General features: G+C 47.1%; 1 long non-coding RNA gene across 3 annotated transcripts in view; it reads right to left on the reverse strand.

Moving 5' to 3' along the window:
- LOC110260385 overlaps positions 1 to 19301 on the reverse strand; it is a 112671-nt gene extending 93370 nt beyond the window's left edge. The window contains exon 1 of one of the 3 annotated variants that reach the window (XR_002343629.1): positions 19054 to 19301. This is a non-coding gene — a long non-coding RNA (uncharacterized LOC110260385). The remainder of the gene's footprint in view (positions 1 to 19053) is intronic. The other 2 variants (XR_002343630.1, XR_002343631.1) reach the window with 2 other exon arrangements.

Consider the following 20712-nt stretch of genomic DNA (forward strand, 5'->3'; position numbering starts at 1 on the left):
TTTACCAAACACTCACTGCGTTTTCATGTGTTGTGTGAAACAGAGCAGAGAGGAGACCAAAAACAAACAAATGTAGAATGAAAGAATAGTCATAGAGTTGGAAGCATTACATGGAATAAGCCAGTCTCAAGAAGGTCAAAGCAGAAAACCACTTTACCCCTGGAGCTTCTTTAAATGTACCAGTGAGTTGGTTTGTTGTGGAGCAGTCCGCCACATCCCCGAACTCCAGGGGCAGACAAAAAGCTCTCCAACTGGCCTCCAGCACTGCAGCATTCCAACTCTTTCTTCAGTCATGTCTTTTAGTCTCTTGCACGTCAGCCCTTCTATACCATCAAGGCGAGCAATGAGCTGAGGTGCATGAACTGGTTTACCAGCAGGTGACATGCACAGTCTAACTTCCTGCTTTGGCATGAGGGCCTTGTGGTACCTATTGCTTTGTGCTCAGCCTCAATTCCTGCATCTTCAGCTGAAACTGAGTCAGAACGCATTCCTCTTAGAGAAGTACAGATGGTTGACGTTTTATAGCAAGAACCAACCAAGAAGATCGTGCCATTCGGGTGGAAAACAGGGTTTCTCTCTCATTTTAAGTTCAGATGTTGGTAGTGACTGCCCGGAGTAAGAATGCATAATGAGGCCCAGGATCAAGGCAAAAATACCGGGAAAGTGGATCTTGATCAGCCGAGGCCGGGCCAGGGCACAGGTAGCTCTATGCGAGGGGTCTGCCGTAAGGTGGTCAATTTCAGGGTAAGGCGTGCATGGGACAGTTAGAAGCTTCTGCCACATACTCTACAAAACAAGGCGTCCGCTTTTCAACTCATAATCAGGACGACGAGATTTGGCTCCAACAGACACATCTACCTCATCTTCTACCACTTCCCTGGCCCTCAGCCTTGGCTGAGCCCTGGTGTTTTGAGATCAGCAACAGTGGACCACGTGTCTTTCCTTCTCTGTCGCCACGTGCTTGTTTATCTAGAGCCATTCCCTCTACTTAAAAAGGCCTGTGCCCAACTTCCCCATCAGAATACCAGCCCCTTCAGGAACCCCCCCTCTCCCCAAGTCCCCCAGTTACCCCCATGCCATCCTCCCACAGCACTTGCCAGGCATCTACTACGGCCTGGTGCATCCTGCCAGCTGCCACGGAGAGATGTGCATGCGTCTGCAATACCCTCTGTGACGGAGGCTGCTGTACCTCCCTCTTCTCTGCTTCCCCTTTACGGGCAAGATCCTCCATCCTTAGCTGAGGACAGATGAGCGAGAATAAAGGCAAGATTTCCCAGCCTCTCTTTTAGCCAGACGTGCGGCCACACGCCCAAGTTCTGCCCGTGTGACAGAGGCGGAAGGTTCATAGGCAGCCTCTAGGAAACATCCTTAAAGGCCTGTGTTTCGTTTCTTCCTTTGTCTTTTTCTTCTCTCTGAAACGCAGCTATGACTATAGAGGCACAAGCAGGCATATTAGGCCATGAGAAGCCAGCCACGTATTGAAGAGAGCGGAATAACTTGATAGAGTCACAAATCCAGGTGTGGACAGATTATCTGCTTTGTTTACCAAAGAGGAAATAAACTTGATAGAGTCACAAATCCAGTTGTGGACAGATTATCTGCTTTGTTTACCAAAGAGGAAATAAACTTCCCTCCTGCTTAGGCCCTTACTTCGGGGTTTCTGTCTCTCAGGGGCAAACTGTGCCGCTTATGTCCCTCGGTTCTCCCCACGGCACCACACTCCACGCAGCAGGCACAAGCTCTTTGAAGAAGATTCCAGCAGGCCTCTGCAAACTCAAGAATCTCCATCAACCAAGCAGGTGGCATTAAGGGGTGAAGAGTTTGGGCTTGGGGAGAACCATGGAACAAGGAGCCTCATGGCCAAAGGAAGCTGTACAAAATACAATATTTAGTTTGAGATAAACAACACGGTCCTATTATATAGCCCAGGGAAGTACATTCCATTCAATATCCCATGATAAACTGTAACGAACACGAAAGATACTATATATATAATTGAGTCACTTTGCTACACAGTAGAAATTAACACATCGTAAATCAACTCCACCTCCATAAAATTTTTTAAAAAAATATTTAGTTTGAGGAGTTGCCATTGTGGCACAGTGGAAACAAATCTGAATAGTAACCATGAGGTTGTGGGTTCGATCCCTGGCCTCTCTCGGTGGGTTAAGGATCTGGCTTTGCCGTGAGCTGTGGTGTAGGTCCCAGATGTGGCTTGGATCCCATGCTGCTGTGGCTGTGGTGTAGGCCGGCAGCTGTAGCTCCAACTGGACCCGTAGCCTAGGAACATCCATTTCCACAGGTGCGCCCCTAAGAAGCAATAAAATAAAATACAACAAAATATTTAGCTTGATGTCATACACATGTTCAATGAACTGGTGACGCTTTTCTAGGAAGACTTTTCCCCTTGATAAAAATGTTCCTTTGTTGGCCATCCATAGTGCTCTATTGTAATAGTATTTCAGCCTCTCCCTACGTTTTATTATGAAGACTTAAAAGCTAACCTCATACTCTTAAGTAATTTTTCAACTCCTTGAGGTCAGGGGCTGTACCGTATTGATTTTTGCATCCTCCAGGGCACCTCAGGTGCTGGTAGGCACTGCTGGATTGCTTCTGCATTGACAGAGGTAAGGAATAGCTCAAAACACACACTCAAAAAATAACTTCAAATCCATATTCATTTTTCAGCCTAGCCCAGCACCGGGTCTAATCACTCTGGGTGGTACTGCTCTAATTTACTCCCAGTTGCTGATAAGCATCAAGCTCATGCATGGTCATCTTGGGATACAGATGCTGCAGCTCGCGAGGCTGAGGCTTAGAGCCGACAAGGGTTAGCCCACTCAGGAGGGGCTTTGGTGCCAGCTTTATCCTGCAGAGACCCTCTTGTTTCTTCTAGTTGTTAAACAAAGTAAAACCCCACCTGCTCAGCCTGAGCAACTGTTTTCAATCAATAATTAAGTAACTTGAAGGTCTCGATCTATATAAACTTATCAATATTTTCACTGAAAAGGAATCAATACAGACAGAGGGAAGCAGCCGAGTAAACCCTTTTAATGGCTGTGTTTGGGCTGTGAGAAGTAAATGAATTGATTAAATGAGTGGCCGATATTGGGCTGCCAATGCAATTCTTTTTTCACTTTCATAAACCTGCCCGACGCTCCAGTTTGATGCCCTCCCTTGGCGTTACGTTACTTTGATAAAGTTCTGTTCTAAATGTTCGACTCAAGAGGCGGCATTTGCTTATATTAAGTATGAGAGCGTGAGTTAATAGTGATCGGGAATCTAAGACGTTGTGTTAGTGCTCTACACAAAGCAGTTAATCCCAGCGAAACTGTGTCACGCGTACATCATTGTCATTTCTCCGTCCTACAGAAGGTGGAATGAATACATGTCCCCACATCACAGCAGCCAGTAAGGGTTAGAGCCAGTACGGTCCCGTTTTTCAGCCCGTCTCACTACATCATGTGCTGGAACCTTCCAGCCTGCCCCTTCTCACCACCACGAGCCTGGCTGCTGCCGCCTGGCTCTGACACGGAGGGCAGTGCTGGGGGCCGGGCTCGGAGGGAGGGCAGCCGTAAGTGAAGTGAGTAATCCCTTGGGTTTCCATCCACTTCCTTCCATGTTGGCCAGTTGTTGTCATCACTGGAAGAGTCCTGGAGATGTGTCCTCAGGACCCACAGAAGCTCTGTAAACCCAATGGGTCTGGGTTCAAAATCTGAGCTCCGTGATTTACGGGTTGTATGATCCTGGGCCAGTGATGTACTCCCTCGGAGCCTCCGTTTCATTTTCATCCTGAGGACAATCGCAGGTGTGCTGCGGGGATAGAGGTGGCCTGTGTAGAGTGTGGGAGCACACGGCCTTGCACAGAGGCGTCAGGACTGTTACCTTTGGAGAGCAAATTTTATTCTGCACAAGTTACCTAGAAACAGGTCTGATGAAGCAAAGAGGAGGGTCCTACTTCAGGGTGGAGTCAGTAGGGAAATGCAGCTCTCACGTGCTCCCATAGGCTGCCTGCCTGCTTGGCCCACTGGCTTTGGCGCCCAGCTACATCTTCAGCTTTGCCCACTGGCTTTGGCGCCCAGCTACATCTTCAGCTTTGCCCACTGGCTTTGGCGCCCAGCTACATCTTCAGCTTTGCCCACTGGCTTTGGCGCCCTGCTACATCTTCAGCTTTGCCCACTGGCTTTGGCGCCCAGCTACATCTTCAGCTTTGCCCACTGGCTTTGGCGCCCAGCTACATCTTCAGCTTTGCCCACTGGCTTTGGCGCCCAGCTACATCTTCAGCATGAAGGTGCCGCCTCCTGAGGGGACCGTGTCAACGGCAAATGCACAGTTGAAAATGTGTATTTCTCAAGTTCTTGAAAACTCCATCTCAGAAACAGTCACATAGAAGAAATGCACAGACAGAACATGGAAAGGAAGAAGCCAGCAGAACAAGAGTCAATGCTGAAGGGGTCCATTTATGTGAAGTTCAACAACAGGCGAAACCAAGCTGTGCGGCTAGAAGTCAGAGCAGTGGTCACCTCTGGGGAAGGGGTATGAGATTTGGAGGGAGCCTTCTGGGGTGCTTGGAATCTTCTCTGTCTTGAGTTGGATGGGATCGTGAGCGTGTACACACATGTGAAACTGTATCGAGCTGATCCCTTAAGCTCAGGCACCTCACTGTGTTTATGTCATGCCTCAAAACAATTCCTTTTTAAGTTATCCTCTGTGCTTTCCATTCCACTGAGCAGCCTTCTCTGAGAGTCTCCACTCCCTCTGTGCTCCTGATGTGGAGCCGGGCTCCTCCCTGAACGGTGAGAGGCCAATGCAAAATACTCAAGTTGAGATGAGAAACGAACTGGCGGCCCTGCAACAGAAGATGCTTATCCAGTCTGTTGGTCTCTAAAGCAGTGCCGACCCTCACATTCAGAATCTGTAATTAGATTTTACGTTTGCAAAACAGAAGTGAAAATTCTTGGTCCAGCCTGAACTTCAAGGGTTTAGATGCAGCGTGTGTGCATGTGTGTGTTCCTTTCAGGGCAAACACACAAATTGGCCTTCTTTTGTACTTCGGGAGGGTGCTTTTCTTAAATGTGAATATTGCCGGCGTTTATTCATCAGACCACTTTCATGTATGAAAGGATGGGTCTGCCTCTTTAACAAAATATCCGAGACCCTGAATTGGAAGCGACCTCGGCGGCAAAAGTCACCTAGCTGATCTTCCCACCCTGTCCGGATCCTTCTGGCAGCATCTTCTACTGAGGGCTGTGATAAGACAATGAAGCTTTTTTTTAAATTTAATTTTAGGGGAGTAGAGTTGACTTACAATGTTTGTATAGCGCCAAATAATCTACTCAGTCATTTTTAATAACCTATATGGGAAAAAAAGAATGGGTATATTTGTATGTATGTCTGATTCACTTTGCCACACACCCGAAACTAAGACAGTGAAGCTTAAGACGCCCAGAGGGTTTTGTTTTCTTGGCCACTGGGTCATCCGGGGATGTAAGAGGCAGAAGGGTAGGTATAGACCCAGAAAAGGGAAGAGCTGCCAAATAGCTTTTAGATGTAATCCACACGGGACAAATCAACAGCAATAAGAATTACGCCATCTCCTTTTGGGCTCTCGCCCTGTCTTGTGAAGCAAAAGCCACATTAAGTTTTAGAGCAATTCAGCTCAGCACTTATATTACCAGAAATAGGCATGTCAGAGGAAAGCAGAGGCTGCACTGGCATTTTCAGTGGGCTCTGCCCTTCAGCAGCCGTGGAAATCGTACCTCCCATTACACCTGCCCTCGTAACCCAGGGCTCTTCAGCCACCCTCCGCCATTGGGAGCCCCTGTACACACTGTCTTTCTTTGTAAATATTTTTTTTCAAAGGTTTACTTTTCTGAAAGAATAAATACACATTCTCATCCAGAAAGGTTGAGACTCCCCTTTTCCATTTCTCTCGCTGCCCCTCTTAGAATTGCCTCTCCCCTGTGGAGCATAGCTGAGACATGCCCACTACGCTCTGCAGAAAAGGATTTCCATGCGACAGAATGGAAAACCTTCACCTACAAAAGTGACCTGAAAATGGCACAAAGCACTTACTAGCTGCTGATGGGTCCCAGTCATGAATAAGTATTGATCTGCGGAGTCTGAAAGTTGGGTAATTAATGCTTGGATGTGTCCAAAAGATACCTTTTAGAAGAAAGTAAATTATTTTGTGTCTCTAGACTATTTAAGTACTTGCCGCTGTATGTTTCTTTTTAAAAAAAATAAAACCTAGTTAATATTTACACGCAAAAGACAACAATTGATAATGTGCATCAAATTTATGCAAATCTCATATTTTGCCCTTGTGACAAAGCTGCCCTTGCCAGCTAGAGCAGTCATTAGAAAAATAGAAAGCCAAGTAAATTTTTACAAAGAGATGTCAGGCTTAAAGTGTATGTTAAAGCAGAAAAGTAGAAAAGCCCTTTCCCCCCAAATTACGTGTAAGGTATTGCCCGGAACACTTCATCACTCCCCCACCCCCAAATGTTTAGTGCAATCTTCAGTGTCTCAAAGCCCTGAAAAAAATAGAAGCTATAGCTTCTGTATCTGGTGATGTGAATAAGAAAAAAAAATAATAATCATCCAGAGAAGAAAGAAGGAAAACCAGAATTTCCCAGGTACCCACTATGAACGAGGCATCATGCTAGGCTAAGAGCAGCATCAACCTTGTAAGATGTTGTAAGGATTAAATTAAACAACAGGCACAAAGAACATGGCACAATGTTGGGCATTTAGCAGAAATTTAATAAACTGTGGCTATCTGTATCATGTTTTATATAGATACATATATGTATACATATGTACCCATGAATATAAACACACACATATGTATATAAGTATTTACATACATCCACCTATATATGTCTACATATGTGTATCTATGTAAACATATATACATATATTTTTTTTTTCAAGGCTGCAATAATCTTGTTATTTAAGCAAGAAACATTTTTCCTGTTTCCTTGGCTAAAATACTAATTGGTAGGAAAAAAAAAAATCGAACACTACAGGAAGATAAAAGGGCAAAAAGCAAATGTCTCCCAAAGCCAGCTACTGTCAACATTTTGTTGAAAATCCTTCCATACTCCTTCCCTTTTGCGCGCACGCGCGCGCACACACACACACACCTTCTGTAAATGACATCATATTGTTTATTGTTTATGCATTTTGCAATCTGCCTCTTGAATTCACTATGTCCAGGTGCCTGCAAGGGAGATAACGTTATTTCCATCAGTAGGGAGTCAAACCCAAGGTTCTGAGAGGTTGTGCACATCTGTCCAAGGTCAGTCGTTTCGCCGCTCAGGGCGCAGAGCTAAAATCTGAAACTTAATCTAGCTGATCCAAACACACGCTCTTTCTACCCAAAAAAGAAGCAGCCTACAGTTTTCCCCGGAACTGCAACTTCCCTTTAAGGAAAATTCCACGGCCCACAAATGCACCCCCCTTTTAGCAACCCAGTTGCAGTCCGAGGGAACCGCAGCCCAGCCCCAGCGGGAGTCACTTTAAAAAGAGAGAAGCGGGGTTTGGGAATAGGTAGGGGCAGTGAAACCGAGGGCAAGGAGGAGACGATCCTGCACTGCGCACTGGGAAGGAGAAGGGAAGACGAAGGGCCTGGGGACAGAGCAGGGGGCGGAAACGTGGCCCCGCGCAGACCCGAACCATCCAAGCCCGCGGCGGCCGAGCACAGGCCCGGCTCTGCCACGCCGCTTGCTCCACCCGCAGCTGAGTCCCTCCGATGCCACTGCACAGACTGGAGGGGACATTGGAAAAAGAGGACCCCCCCCCCACAAAAGAAGAAAGGCAGGAACATTTGGCTGGCGGTGCGAGTCCCCGAAAAATGCTTGTTTGCATATGCAGATTACCTTTAACGAAGCCGAACAAATTGATAGCCATCCTTTGAAAGAGAGGGGAAGCAGATCTGCAAAGTTTCACGCTGGGTGTGGAAAGGCCAATAAATGCGCCGCGCATCGCTACTAATTTCGGGTGTGCTCGACCATATTGCCTGTTGACTGACTATTTAGTGTTTACTTTTATGGATTTTTAATGCACACGAATTTGTAGGAGCTTCATACGAATATTTCTGACCTTTATCTCAATTTGACAGTCGCCTTTAAGGCCTTTATTTCCTCCCAAGTGAACGCCCTCGCCACAGGGCTTTTCCAAATCTGCAGGCCCACAGTTGAGATGGTTTGACTTTAGTAGGAAAATATCAGTTAGCCACCGACGCCACTCATTTGGGATTTGTGATAGTCAGACGAGTTGTTTGAACCTTACTTTTGTACTAACCAAGCAATGAAGAAACTTACCCTATATAAAATAAAATTACAAATAAGCCCAGAAAAGGCACAATTCTCCTCCATGACAGGCAGACAATAAACGTGGATTGAAAGAACATTGTTGCTTAAGCGACATTATTCTAAGTCTTTGGCAATGGTCATTGCTCGTTGCATATGGGCTCCTGCTCTATATGAGGATAAACGGGATGGGAATTCTACCCGGTGACCCTGGCCACGAGCTGGCAGAGCTGGCTTCCTAGGTCGGTGGCCCAGTGCGGTTATGCTGTTCTTGGCTTAATGCCCGACTTTCCCTTTATTGAAATTCTTCACGATTTTTCTCTGATCTTGTGTTTTGTGAAGCCAAACGTGATGGAACATGGAGCATGAGCAGAAGAGCTGTGCTCCTAAGTGTGTCCCCCACTTCATGTCACTGCACTTGCATGTGGCATACATGACACTCCATGAGCACAGAATGCCGGTGGACCCGTGATGGGTGGGGTTCAGTGGCCCTCAAAGCCAGCGCAAGATGAGTGTGTTCTATGACTAAGTTGAACCTAAACTTGTGTCAATGCAGAGAGAAGGCAGGGGCATTCTGAAAACTGCAAATGCCCGAGAAACCCTATCATATCCTTTTTCTTTCTCTCCAGTTATGATAAAAATGGAAGCATAGAAGGAAAGGATGGCAAACCATAATCCTTTTGTTTTCAATTCTTCCTTACTTATTGAGAAGCTGTAGGAAGGAAGTATTAGTAAAATGTACTCATATCAAGGACGGAAAAAAGTTCATTTTGTGCAGGGTTTCCACACTCCCAGTACGAGCAAAATATATATTTGTGTACAAGCTACAATATACAAATGGAGTCATTTCAGGGATTCTGCAATCATGGTGAATGCGCTTATATTTGCATTTAAAATAGGGCACAATACAATGTTTAACAGTTAAATCCACGTTAATATTTCAGAACGACATGAAGTAAGTATATGACGAACTGAAAGAGGGCACAAGAAAGAAAAAAAAGCTTTATATTTTAGAACTTCTAAAAGCATTTTTATTTTAACTGAGGCCTCATATTTTAGTTGCACCCTGAGCCCCGCAGTTTATGTAGCCACCTCTGACTATATTCATCTGAGAGTAGAAATAATTGTCTTATTACTTTGTACTGACTCACTGTTCCATTCACTTGACAGGTATTCAGCCCTTGCTATGAATGAGGAATGTGCCAGGGGCTGGGAAGATGGACATTGGACCTCAGCGTCTACTCTTCTTACTTGAAAGATACCTATGCTTGATGTCTTAAGTGTCCTCTGCTTCAATGGGATTTTTCATATTAAGTCTAAAATTAGTGAAGTCGAGGTTCCTGTTAATGGCAGGGAGGAAGCCTTCTACTGGTTGCCGCTCCTTGTGCAGGAGCAATTGATCACTCATGGCAAATCAGCAACCCCACAGATTATGGGATCTGGGATGAGAATCCAGGGAGAAAGGGTTCAGTCTAGAAGTTCGAGTGCCTGGGTGTCATCCTAACTCCTACCTCTAAGTCTAGGCCTTATTTGCACCTGTTCTGATGGTTCCACCTGCAGGATGAGCACGTGCTAGTCTCCCCAACGTCAAGTTTAGAGTTAGGGTTGTAACCATGAAAAAGCTGCATAACTTTAGAAGCCTTCCTAGCAGGGAGAGCCTACGTACACTTTCCAGGTGTGGCATTTTTGCTCTCACCAGGAAACCAAGTGCTGCCTTCCAAAGAGAGCACGGGGTGGCCCACAGACTGCAAGATGGGATGTGGGGTGAGGGAGGCAGAGAGGCCTGAAGAGGGCAGATGTCCAGAACCACTGGGAGCAGCTCTATGGGCCAAGTTCTTCTTCCACGTTCAGGGCCTTCCCTGAGAGGGCACAGCAGGTCTGCTCAGTAGGGCCAGAGGACAGCCGTCCAGTCTGCACTGTGCTGTGTGGTTACAAAGTCCAGTCCCACACAGTCGCTCCCGTCCTATGGCTTGCCAAGGCATGTCCGGCAGTCACAGCCCTTCCAGATCCCCACCAGGCTTTCTCCCCTGACACAGGTAGAGTTCTTGGGGAGGAAGGAGCATGCCATCCTGCGGGGGTGTAAGGATCAAGTCCTCATCCTTGTCGTCCTTGCCACAGGGGGTGGGACTGCAGAAAATCATGCCCGGCACCCAAATGAGAAGCATGAGATGGAGGACCCCAATTTCCCACTCATCAGCCTGCGTGCCTTCAGCGACTCCCACAGTTTCCTTGTCTATTAAATGAGGGTTGAGTAAGAATATTTCCTATCGACTAAATCTCAAACATGATTTTCTTTTGTCTGCCGTCTTCTCCAATCAGTTCTTCCAAAAACATGCCGCTATTCAGAGCTCAGGGACCACCTCTCTTTTGTCCTTGATTCGCCACTGCTCAGCATGGCGCCTGGCACACAGTAGGTGCTCAAGAAATGTTTGTTGAATGAACGTGTCTTTGGACAATCTCTGTGAATGGAGGTTGCGTCTGATTTTCTCTTCCTGGAGAAGAGAGGCAGAAATCTCGGGTAGCATAATAAGAGAGGAAGCATTCTCATAGTTGATGACACAGAATACATTAAAGCAATGCTCAGTCACCATACATTAAGTCTTTTTAATGTAGCTTTTAAACAGCTTTTCTTATTAGCCAAATGAAATACAGTAATCCTTTAACTCTCCTGTGTCAGATTATCAGCTATTTCAAGTAAGTGTTAACATTTCTGTCACTGGCAAAAGTGAATTATGTTTTCCTTCCCAAGCTTGCATCGACATGCCCAACAAGCAGGCTGCACACGCCTCTCTAATGGGACAGTGTGAGGTGCCACTGCTTGGTGATTATGAAGCAGCTCGACATCTGAGGAAGGGGGGGCGTGAGTTCCCCCCCCCAACCCCCACCTGCCAGCCAGAGCAGGGCCAGGCCTCCTTTGCAGGACGAGTGAATGAATGAATTGGGGTGTCATCCCCAGTGAATACAGGGCAGCTCCAGCCTCTCTGGCTTTGTTCTATAAACAGCCTGCACAGAAAATTCTCCATGTTGCTCTCCCTTGTCAGGGATGCTGACAGCACCGGGAGACAGGTTATTCGAGGAGCAAACTCCCCTTTAGAAATCTGGACAGTCTCTCCACCAGGAAAATTCAGTTGGGTGACACAAAGTTCTCATTTTGCAAACCAATTGATCACAGCCTATCAGAGAGAGATCAACTTAAGAGAAAAATTGCAATAAAAATTCAAATTTTGTAGCAGGTCTTAGAAACAAGATAACTAGCCCAAAGTCCCAAAGCCCCGAGTCATCAACCAAGATTTAGTTACAGTTTCGGCTCCCCCAGAAATGGAATCTTAAGAATTCTAAATGGAATCAGGAGTTGCCTGATCAGCCTGATCAGTTAGGATTCTGCCTGCCAGACCCCTACCATGCCCCGGAGTAACCTTGCAGTAACCAATCCACTTTTTTGTCTGGAATAACTTCCTTGTTCCTGTGCCCTTCTGCCCGTGGACGGCACTCTGCAGAGCTCCTCAGAGTTCCTGTCTATCTGGTGGATTGGATGCTGCCCAATTCATGAATCACTGGGTAAACCCAATAAGACCTTTACCGTGTACTGGGTTGAAGTTTGTTTTTTAACACAGGTGAATGTGGTCTGGCCTCGTCAGCCCTCCTCCCACCAAGTCCCTGCTGGCTGGCCGACCTCCTCACCGCTGCGCCACCCCTGGTCCTGGCTGACCGGCACCTGTGGGATCTCCCAGGTCATGTAACCTCCCAGGTCCCGTGCTGCAGGATTCCTTCTGTCCCCAAAGCAGTGCTGAAATGGAACCTCTTCCCTGCTCCCTGTTCTTGCCTCTACCAGCCCTTCCAAACTTCTATTTCTAACATTTGTATATAATTTTCATGAGATGGTGAGTTCTTGAAATCAGAAACTATATTTTTTGAATTTCAAGGGCTCCAGCATATATTAGAAGCCCAATAAATGCTGAATCCATTATGACAATAACTACCATTGATAGTATTTCAACTATTCACACAGCATCACTCGTATTATTACTTTGATTTTAACCAGAGACTATAGAACCAGAGATTTTCGATGACTTACCCCAAATAAAAAGCTAGGGACAGAATATCCTAGATTTGAAAGCAAGCGTCTCTGAGTCTAGATCTTAGATCCTTCTATCACCCAATGTTTTGGTTTCTAATAACTAAGATTTTCCAAACAACTCTGTCACTGTAGCATTTTCATATGCAAATTCTCGTTGAATCCTAACAACTACCTTGTGAAAAGCTGCCTTATCTTCCTTGTATAGGTGATGAATCAAAAGCTCAGAAAAGTCATTTCCCCCAAAGTCCGCGGTAATGTCCTATCTAAACCCAGGTCTTCTGAATTCCAAATCCAAATGACTGTGTTTCAAAGGAATCACAGGAAAGAATCGTGAAGCCACGTGTTTGCTGCAGGTAAAGAAGCCAGGCATCCCACGTCCCACAGGGCTCCAGGGTCCCTCAGCATCCATGGGGAGCACTCAGATCAGGGGTGAAGATGCCCCCGGCCCTGACCACACCGGGCAAAGACCTCCCGCACTAGAGGAAGCCTCCACGTCCCCTGGGGCCATCCAGGGCACTGCCAGCTCAGGGCATGTCTGCATCCACCCCCAACCCCACCTCCAATCCAATCAGTGACACTAGCTCTTCTTTTTTCCACACCATCAGTGAGGGCGTAATCCATACAGACCCTCTGATGCTCAACCACCGAGTATCATTTTGACTTCTGTTAGATCTCTACCTAAGAAGAGTCCTAAGAAGATTTCTCATCTTTTTTCTTTTCCTCTCCACCTCCCCCCATAGATTCTCCCCCACCTGCCAGGCACCATCCCTCCTTCTCAGGATTTGAGTCTCCCTGATAGAGCGCCATCCAAAGGCAGCACGACTCTTGTCTCAAATGAGACATTCCAACTTCTCCCCAACCCTGCAGATCCTTCTTCCCCACAACAGTGGCGGTCTGTGTTCCTTCCCCCAGAGATTCCCTATTAAATGAGTCAGAACTGGCAAGGGACCCCAGACACTAACACAAATGGTTGGCCCTTCTGCCCATCTCAATCTCTAGTGGAGTTTGGTCCTCCTCGGTGTCAACAAGGAACAGGAAGAAAACTGAAGCAGCTGATGCACAAGAGCCACCTGCAAATCAGGGTTCCTCCACACAGAGGTGGCCATGCAGGTGGCACCAAGTGAATCCACAAACACCTGGTTTGCTCTTACTCGCCCCAGATATTCCAGAGCTTGTAGGTTCAGTCAATACCATTCATTTAAATGATTCAATAATGTGCCCTTGTCATTTAATCCATCACTCATTGTGCAAACCAAATGCTACTCCAGAATGTCCCCTAAATTGGACCTAACCCTTTCCTAAATCGCACTTAAAAGGACCATGTGTTTCTCTAGGCTTAATTTTTCTTCTCCGTGTTTACAAAGGACTTTTCTCGGGATGACTTCATTGACGGGAGATTTACCAACACCACCGCCACTCTGTGTTTCTGGGGCAGCAGGTGCATTTTGGACACCAGCTCTGCCCTTGACCCCCGCCCCTAGGATGTAGCACAGCTGTCTCCTCCTCATGGCTTTGCTGCACCCACGGCTTCCCACAAGTGATGGACTTAGCGGGTCCTATTTCTATAAATTAAATTAATACACTTCCCCTCCTCCAACCAAAGGGATTTAGTGCTGAGCAATCTTAAGGAACATTAATAGTTTTAATACTATTAGTATTACCAATAAAATTACTATCATTTATGACATCCTTACCATGGGCCAGGCTTTGTGCTAAGTGCTTTATATGTATGATCTTAATTACTTCTCAGAATAATCCTCTGTGGTAGGTGTTTTATTATTTTCATTCCCCAGAAGAGGCTCAGTAAGGTTCTCCAAAGCTATGCCTGTTATTATTTATGCCTGCCTTCAGATCTAGGTCCTCTAGGTCCTACTGACTCAATGCCCACGCTGCTTTACCAGTTCCTTCTAGCTTAACCCCCATTATTCCCTCCTGAAGCCCCAGACAGTCATCCAAATACTTAATTTCTAGTAGCAAGCACTGGTCCCTCACCCCCATTTTAGAGAAGTAGCCATTTTCCGGATTTTACAGTCTTTGGGCCTTGGTGGTGCCGGCCTTCCATGCAGGGGAGAGGTCAGTGCTTTGGTGTTTTTGCTGCAGTTCAATAAAACCGCACTTGCGTTTTTCAAAAAAAAAAAAATTAAAACTATCGTCTACAATAATTGAGAAACATTGGACTGACGGTACATTTCATCTTAGGAAGACAGGACGATACTGGAGCAGGTTGGCGTTAGAAGGCTTGGCTCCACTTCCCAGCTCTGAGAAGTCCTGTGGTCGGTGGTCGTGACCTTTCTGACCTCAACCTCCTCTTCTTCACAAGGAGGCGAATATGCCCCATCCATCTCCCGGGAGGCTAGTAAGGATGAGACGGGACCATGTGTGGGAGAGGACTGGCCCAGGGCTTGGCCTGTAGATGCTCAGGCGAGTCAGGTCTGGGTCTGGATTTCTGAATTCCCTTGGGACCTCTTCCGATGCTGGTAAATCTGGCATCGGAATCCTGTTCTCTCTCCATGTTCTTCCTCTGGCCCCAGAGTTAGTGGACGTTTACAACTGTCAGCATTGTTTACATCCCTGCATTTGTTATTCCATGTATATCACAGGGTCTGCGGGAAAAAAACCCCATCTTCCCCTCCTTCTCCTTTGGGTCATCTCCCTGCATTAACCTCCATTTGAAAATACTGGGAGCTAAATATGAATAGAAAAAACAAAGCTTGCCAAACTAGAATGTGGGTCAGTGTTTGGGAATCAAAATCTGGCTTTATTGATACCCATGGAAAATTCCCGGGCTATCGACACAAGGTCTCCAGTGCCTGCTACATCACAAGACTGCCTGCGCCCCTCTGACCTTTTGATCAATGGCTCATCTATCATCTAACATCTTCTGCTAAGCGAGGAGCAGGGTATCCCTAAGAGTAGTTATCAATTATTAATACGTATTAATAATACATCGCATTCCCCTTTCACTGGTGTTGGGCCGCATGCACTCCGCAGGCCTACAAGGCCTGTGTTGTCCAGCTTCAAGACCAAAGAAAGAGCCAGAGTCAGTAACAGAGATGGCAGGGGTTTCATGGATGGGGGAGCTGATGCGTCTGGGGCAGGTCCTGGAGCAACACCCCGCCACGTGTGGCAGAGAGCGGGCAGGACATGGCGGCAGTCCTGGCTCCCGAGGGGGAGGGGTGATTGCCAGTTATAGGGGAGCTGCCATCAGGAAGGCTCATTAGTTACCAGGGAAACCAGTAAGGGGCTCGCCCCTTAGCACCCCCTAGATGAGAAGAGTCACCAGCTGGGGCCTGGGGCACGTAGGAGGAAGGTCAGCCACGTGCATGGGGTTCAGGCGAAGCAGGCACTGGTTGGGCAGAGGGCGTACAGAGAGCAAGAGAACAGCCGTCCTGAGCGGCCTGACCGTGCCCTCCACCTCTGCACACCCTGGCTGACCCGCACAATCTCGCCCCCCTTCTGTGATGTCCCAGGGGTCAGGTACAGAGGGCGCTGCAACCACATACCACAAATAGAACACAGACAGAAGGTCAGGCCACCCCTGGTTTTCACAAGCCCAGAGCCACCCCACTGGGAACCGCAGGCCCTGGCTCTGAAAGGCACATTCTGGTGGCCTAGTCAGGAGGCAGCAGTCCCAGTCCAGGTCTACCATCCATGTGATCTTGCGGGGGGGGGCACCCCTTAGGTCTTTCCAAACAACAGCAAAAGCCCATTAATCCCACTGGCTGGACTTGCTCGTCCAGAAGCCAACTATTCCACTCTGCGTGGCCTCGCCCAGGGGCCCACGGGCCGTCCGCTGTACAGCCATGTTCACCCAGGGGCGTCCTTCTGAGGTACTGGCCCGTGAGACAGGAAGGTGGGAGAGTCTTGTCCCCTCATTGTCAGCCACCCCCACTCCACAGTCGCATGCGGCAGGTGGATTTTTCACAGGAGTCCAGAGCAGACAACAGCATCTTGCTGCAGACCCAGAATCAGACTCATTCCACGGTGAGGTCATTGCTGCTGCTCAGTCCTCAATCAGACTCCCCTCGCTCAGGCACAGCGTGGGCAGTTTGTGACGGCCGAACAATGCACAGGCAGCAACCACATTCCGGGGTTAACACCTGTGGTTTTTGTCCTGGTCTGTAATTCAGTTCAGAAAACCCAGCTTTTCAGTAATACAGGAATGTGCCTAAAATCATCAAATGAATCCGACTGGGAACCATGAGGTTGCAGGTTCGATCCTTGGCCTCATTCAGTGGGTTAAGGATCTGGCATTGCTGTGAGCTGCGGTGTAAGTCACAGATGCAGCTCAGATCCTGCGTGGCTGTGGTGTAGGCCAGCAGCTATAGCTCCAATTGGACCCCTAGCCTAGGAGCTTCCATACGCCATGAGTGCGGCCCTGAAAAGCAAAAAATAAAAATAAAATCATGCCTACACAGGCTGCCTAGTTTCACATCTACTCCGCTTGGACTTTAAAATGCATCCCCTTCCTTGATGGCCAAAGCAGGTGTATAATGCATATCCGAAAAAGCCCACATAACAGACCGCCTTGGTCAGTACAACGTAGGTTAAACCGTGTATAAGCCTTCCGACTTCCCCATACCCCAATACTGCAGATTCTCCCATCAGCTCCCCTTTCGGTTGAAATCTTTCAATAGGAAGCACTACACCCACTCTCAAAGTATTTGTCCCATGATGCTGGGGGGCTAAAGCCTCCCTTCTATTCACCTTGTCATTCATGTTGGGAGAAAACTAATCCGGTCTCATGAATAGGCTCAGAAGTGTGTTCATGGGGAAACCCTTTAGAGGTCAGACATTTTGTTCCTTATTTTTCGTCACCCAGGCATTGTACGTGTGCTTTTAGTAGCAGACTGACAAGCAAGCAGTGTCACACCTCGTGACTAGTTATCCTCAGGTGACAGCTCGATTCAGTCGTTCTCTTCCCTTCCTGAACATCAGGGCAGAAACGGGGCTAGCACAGCAGCTTTCATAACCTAGACCTCAAAGAGGAGAACTAGGATTGAGCATCCATTGAGACATCATTGTTCCCCTAAAAATGACCCTCATCTCTACCAAACCCAGCCAAGTCAAGGCTGGTTAGTTTGCAAAAGAAGTCTGGTCAATTGATTATTTAGGCTCCCCCAACTGGCTCTGTGCCATTCCTCAGAGAGCCTTAGCCTGAATTCCCAAAAGGCCTCTCAACCCTGGGCCAAAAGCCTCCCATCAGGCACCACCTCGGTGGATTTCTCTCCCAGGGCTCCCCCAGATATCAAGCTTCTTGCAGATGCCAGGAGACAGTCTTTTCCTTTGCCCCAGTGAGGCTGCACAGAACCCAAGAGCCTCCAGTTTATGGAGGAACCAGGCGGAGAGAAAAATGTTTCAATTCTGTCCACAGATACAGTTTATCAGATTGCTGTTATTAAGTCACAACTAGAGAAGGGCTTCCCTGTAGCCAGGAAAACAGATCAAACCCAGCAATATTCCAGGCAAAACCCAGAAAAATTATAACCACCAGTTCACTCAGTAACCAATCGTTCTGTTAAGCTTTTCATGAAGCTGCCAGCTCTTCCATTAGGATTCTTTAATTTCTTACCCAGTGTGGCAGTATCTTCTGAGGTTTACAGAGACCGGTTATTGTCAAAAAATACCTTCCTACAAACCTTCTTGAAGTGCTGTTGCAAAAGCAACAGAGCACAGCAACCACTGTCTATAAAGACAGAAGACTTATAAAGGCATAGTTAAATACTTAAGACAATGTCACCGGTAGAGAAACTTGGTTACAATAACTAGCATTATGACCGATTATAACCTTAATCCTTTAAAAACCAAGAAGCAGGTAATGCTGAACTGTTACCAGCATTTCCCGACCAGGACCCTTATACTTAGGCCTTCCTCTCCCAAGAAGGCAAAGCCCTGCCCAGCAATTAATGTCCCAATATTTTATCCTACTTGAAAGGACCCAGGTAGTCAAGGAATTCTCCTCGTTTAAACTTACCAACATCTGGAGAGACTATGTTTGCGTGTCTGGTCAGACCCCCAGCACCCAGAAGTTCCAGGGATTGAACCCGCACCACAGCAGGAACCCAAGCCGACGCGCTGACAACATCAGACCCTTAAAACACCGCACAACAGAACTCTAGGAGGGACCATTTTAAATAGCCATTCCCCAAACATAATTAGTTCCATAGCGTTTACCTAAAAGCTTTTGTCCTCTTTTACTCTCGCAGATCACACGAGAGAAAAGTTCCAGAAAGCCCAGGTACATCGTTTCCACCTCCAAGGCACGAGAAAAGCCAGTTCCTTCTGGAGAGCTGCCTGAACCCGTGACAAAAGGCTCGCCTCCTACAGCAGCAGAGGCGGACGGGGCCACTGCTCTCCAGACCCCTGGGCAGCCCCCACTCATCCAGGACTGCCACCACAGAGCCCACACACCAGTGGGCAGCCACTGCAACTTTTGGGTCCCACATGTTCGTGGGCGGCCCTCACGGCTCTCCATTTCTGTCCTGCATCTCCTGACCTCTCGGTGCTCACAGGAGATTCCTCCTCTCCCGGCTGCACCACCCATAGTTAGACTGCACCCCGCAGGCCTGTGAGGCTTGTGCCTGCCCAGCTTCATGACCAAAGGAAGAGGCCAGTGTCAGCAAGAGAGACACCAGTGGTTTTGTGGAAGGGGGAGCTTACATGTCTGAGGCAGGTCGTGGAGCAGGACATCTCAGGTTGTGCAGCAGCCAGCCAGCCAGCGATGAGACGAGGGGTTTGGCAGGCAGGACAAGGCGGCCAGTTAACTGAGCCAGTTATAGGTTGGCTCATTAGTTCCCTAGGAAACCAGTGGAGGCCACGCCCCAAAGCTCCCCTTTGATGAGAACAATCACCAGCTGGGGCCTGGGGCAAGCATGTTTATGGGGTTCAAGTCAACCAGGCACTGGTCTGGCAGAGGATGTACAGAGAGCATGAGAACAGCCCTCTTGAGTGGCCTGACCATACAGGTAGAGGGCTGACTTTGGGGTCTAGTCAAGTTTCATAAATTATTGTCAGCTTGACTAGGGCAATTTGAACAGGTGTGGCATTTTTCAGTAAATCATTGCCATCTGGATCACTTTACCCCATGGTCAATCGCCCAGCGGAGAAAAATATCTGGAGTGGAAATGCAAGCTTGTTGTTCATTCTCTTTCTGTTCCTTTTCTTTCTGCAAACAGCACTTAATAGTTTTCTGGGAGATCCACCAGAGCTCAACCCAAAGAGGCCAATTAAATAAGCCGATCTTTCCTCCGTCCCTGGAGGTGGGCTTGCGACCCAGACCTTGTCAATCGGAGTGTGGCATCCTTTAGGTTCAGGCATGTGATCCAATCAGAGACAATCAGAACAATCCCAATAGTCCCAAGACACCCCACCCCAGCTCTTTCCCTCAGCTAAATGCGCGCAAGTAGGGTGGTTGAAGAAGGCTCAGTTGATGTAGGTATGCCCAGGTGAGCAGGGTTGGGAGGCAAGTAAGAAGCATGATCCCTGGACCTTAAAGCCATGAAGAATCATTTCTAGAAAGATCTTTGTTACTATGTAGGGAGGACTTTAATTTGTACTAACTCTTTATATGGATCATCATTAATCCCCACTAACCCCTTGAGGTAGATTATATCACCGTTATCCACATTTTGCACATTAAGAAACTTGCCCAAAGTCACACAACTAGAGAGTCAGGATTTAAACCAAGGTCTGTCCTCCAGCTCCCAGCTCTTATGCTCCACAAATAGGTTATTCACCAAATTAACAATTTACAGAGAGCTCCAGATTCCCCTGGATGTAGATTTGTTAAATCAAATTTCTGTTAGATAAGAAGGGAAAAAGATTTGGCATTTTCTTCACTTGGTCATTGAATTATTTTGATCATTGTACCTTCACAATGGGTGTTTCGAAGCGATAGAGATGCAGGTGAAGGTGAAGGTTTTTCCTGCTAAACTGGCTTCATACTTACAGGGAATTTAAACTGTGGTGACCTCCCAATGGTGGATGGAACCTAGTGTTATGGGTTGTACCTAATTGATTAAAAAAAAAACTTTCAGAATTAGAAAGGAGATTAGGAATTACCTTGAAAGGTGACTTTGAATTTGGAAACCTAGAATGGAAAAACAAGTGATGGGTAATTTCTCATGACATGAATGGACCTATGAAATATGCATTTCTTTTCTCCCCATCTTGCCTCAACTCATTTGGTATTTCAGTTTGTATAATAGTTAAAACTCCTGGCAGAGCAAAGGCAGTAATTGCAAACAGCTGTAAAGTATTACTCATCTTGCTGATCAAAATGACTTCCTGCTAAATAAACCATGAAAAAAGCTTTTCTAC

Source organism: Sus scrofa, chromosome 4 (assembly GCF_000003025.6).
Source record: "Sus scrofa isolate TJ Tabasco breed Duroc chromosome 4, Sscrofa11.1, whole genome shotgun sequence".
Classification (NCBI taxonomy): domain Eukaryota; kingdom Metazoa; phylum Chordata; class Mammalia; order Artiodactyla; family Suidae; genus Sus; species Sus scrofa.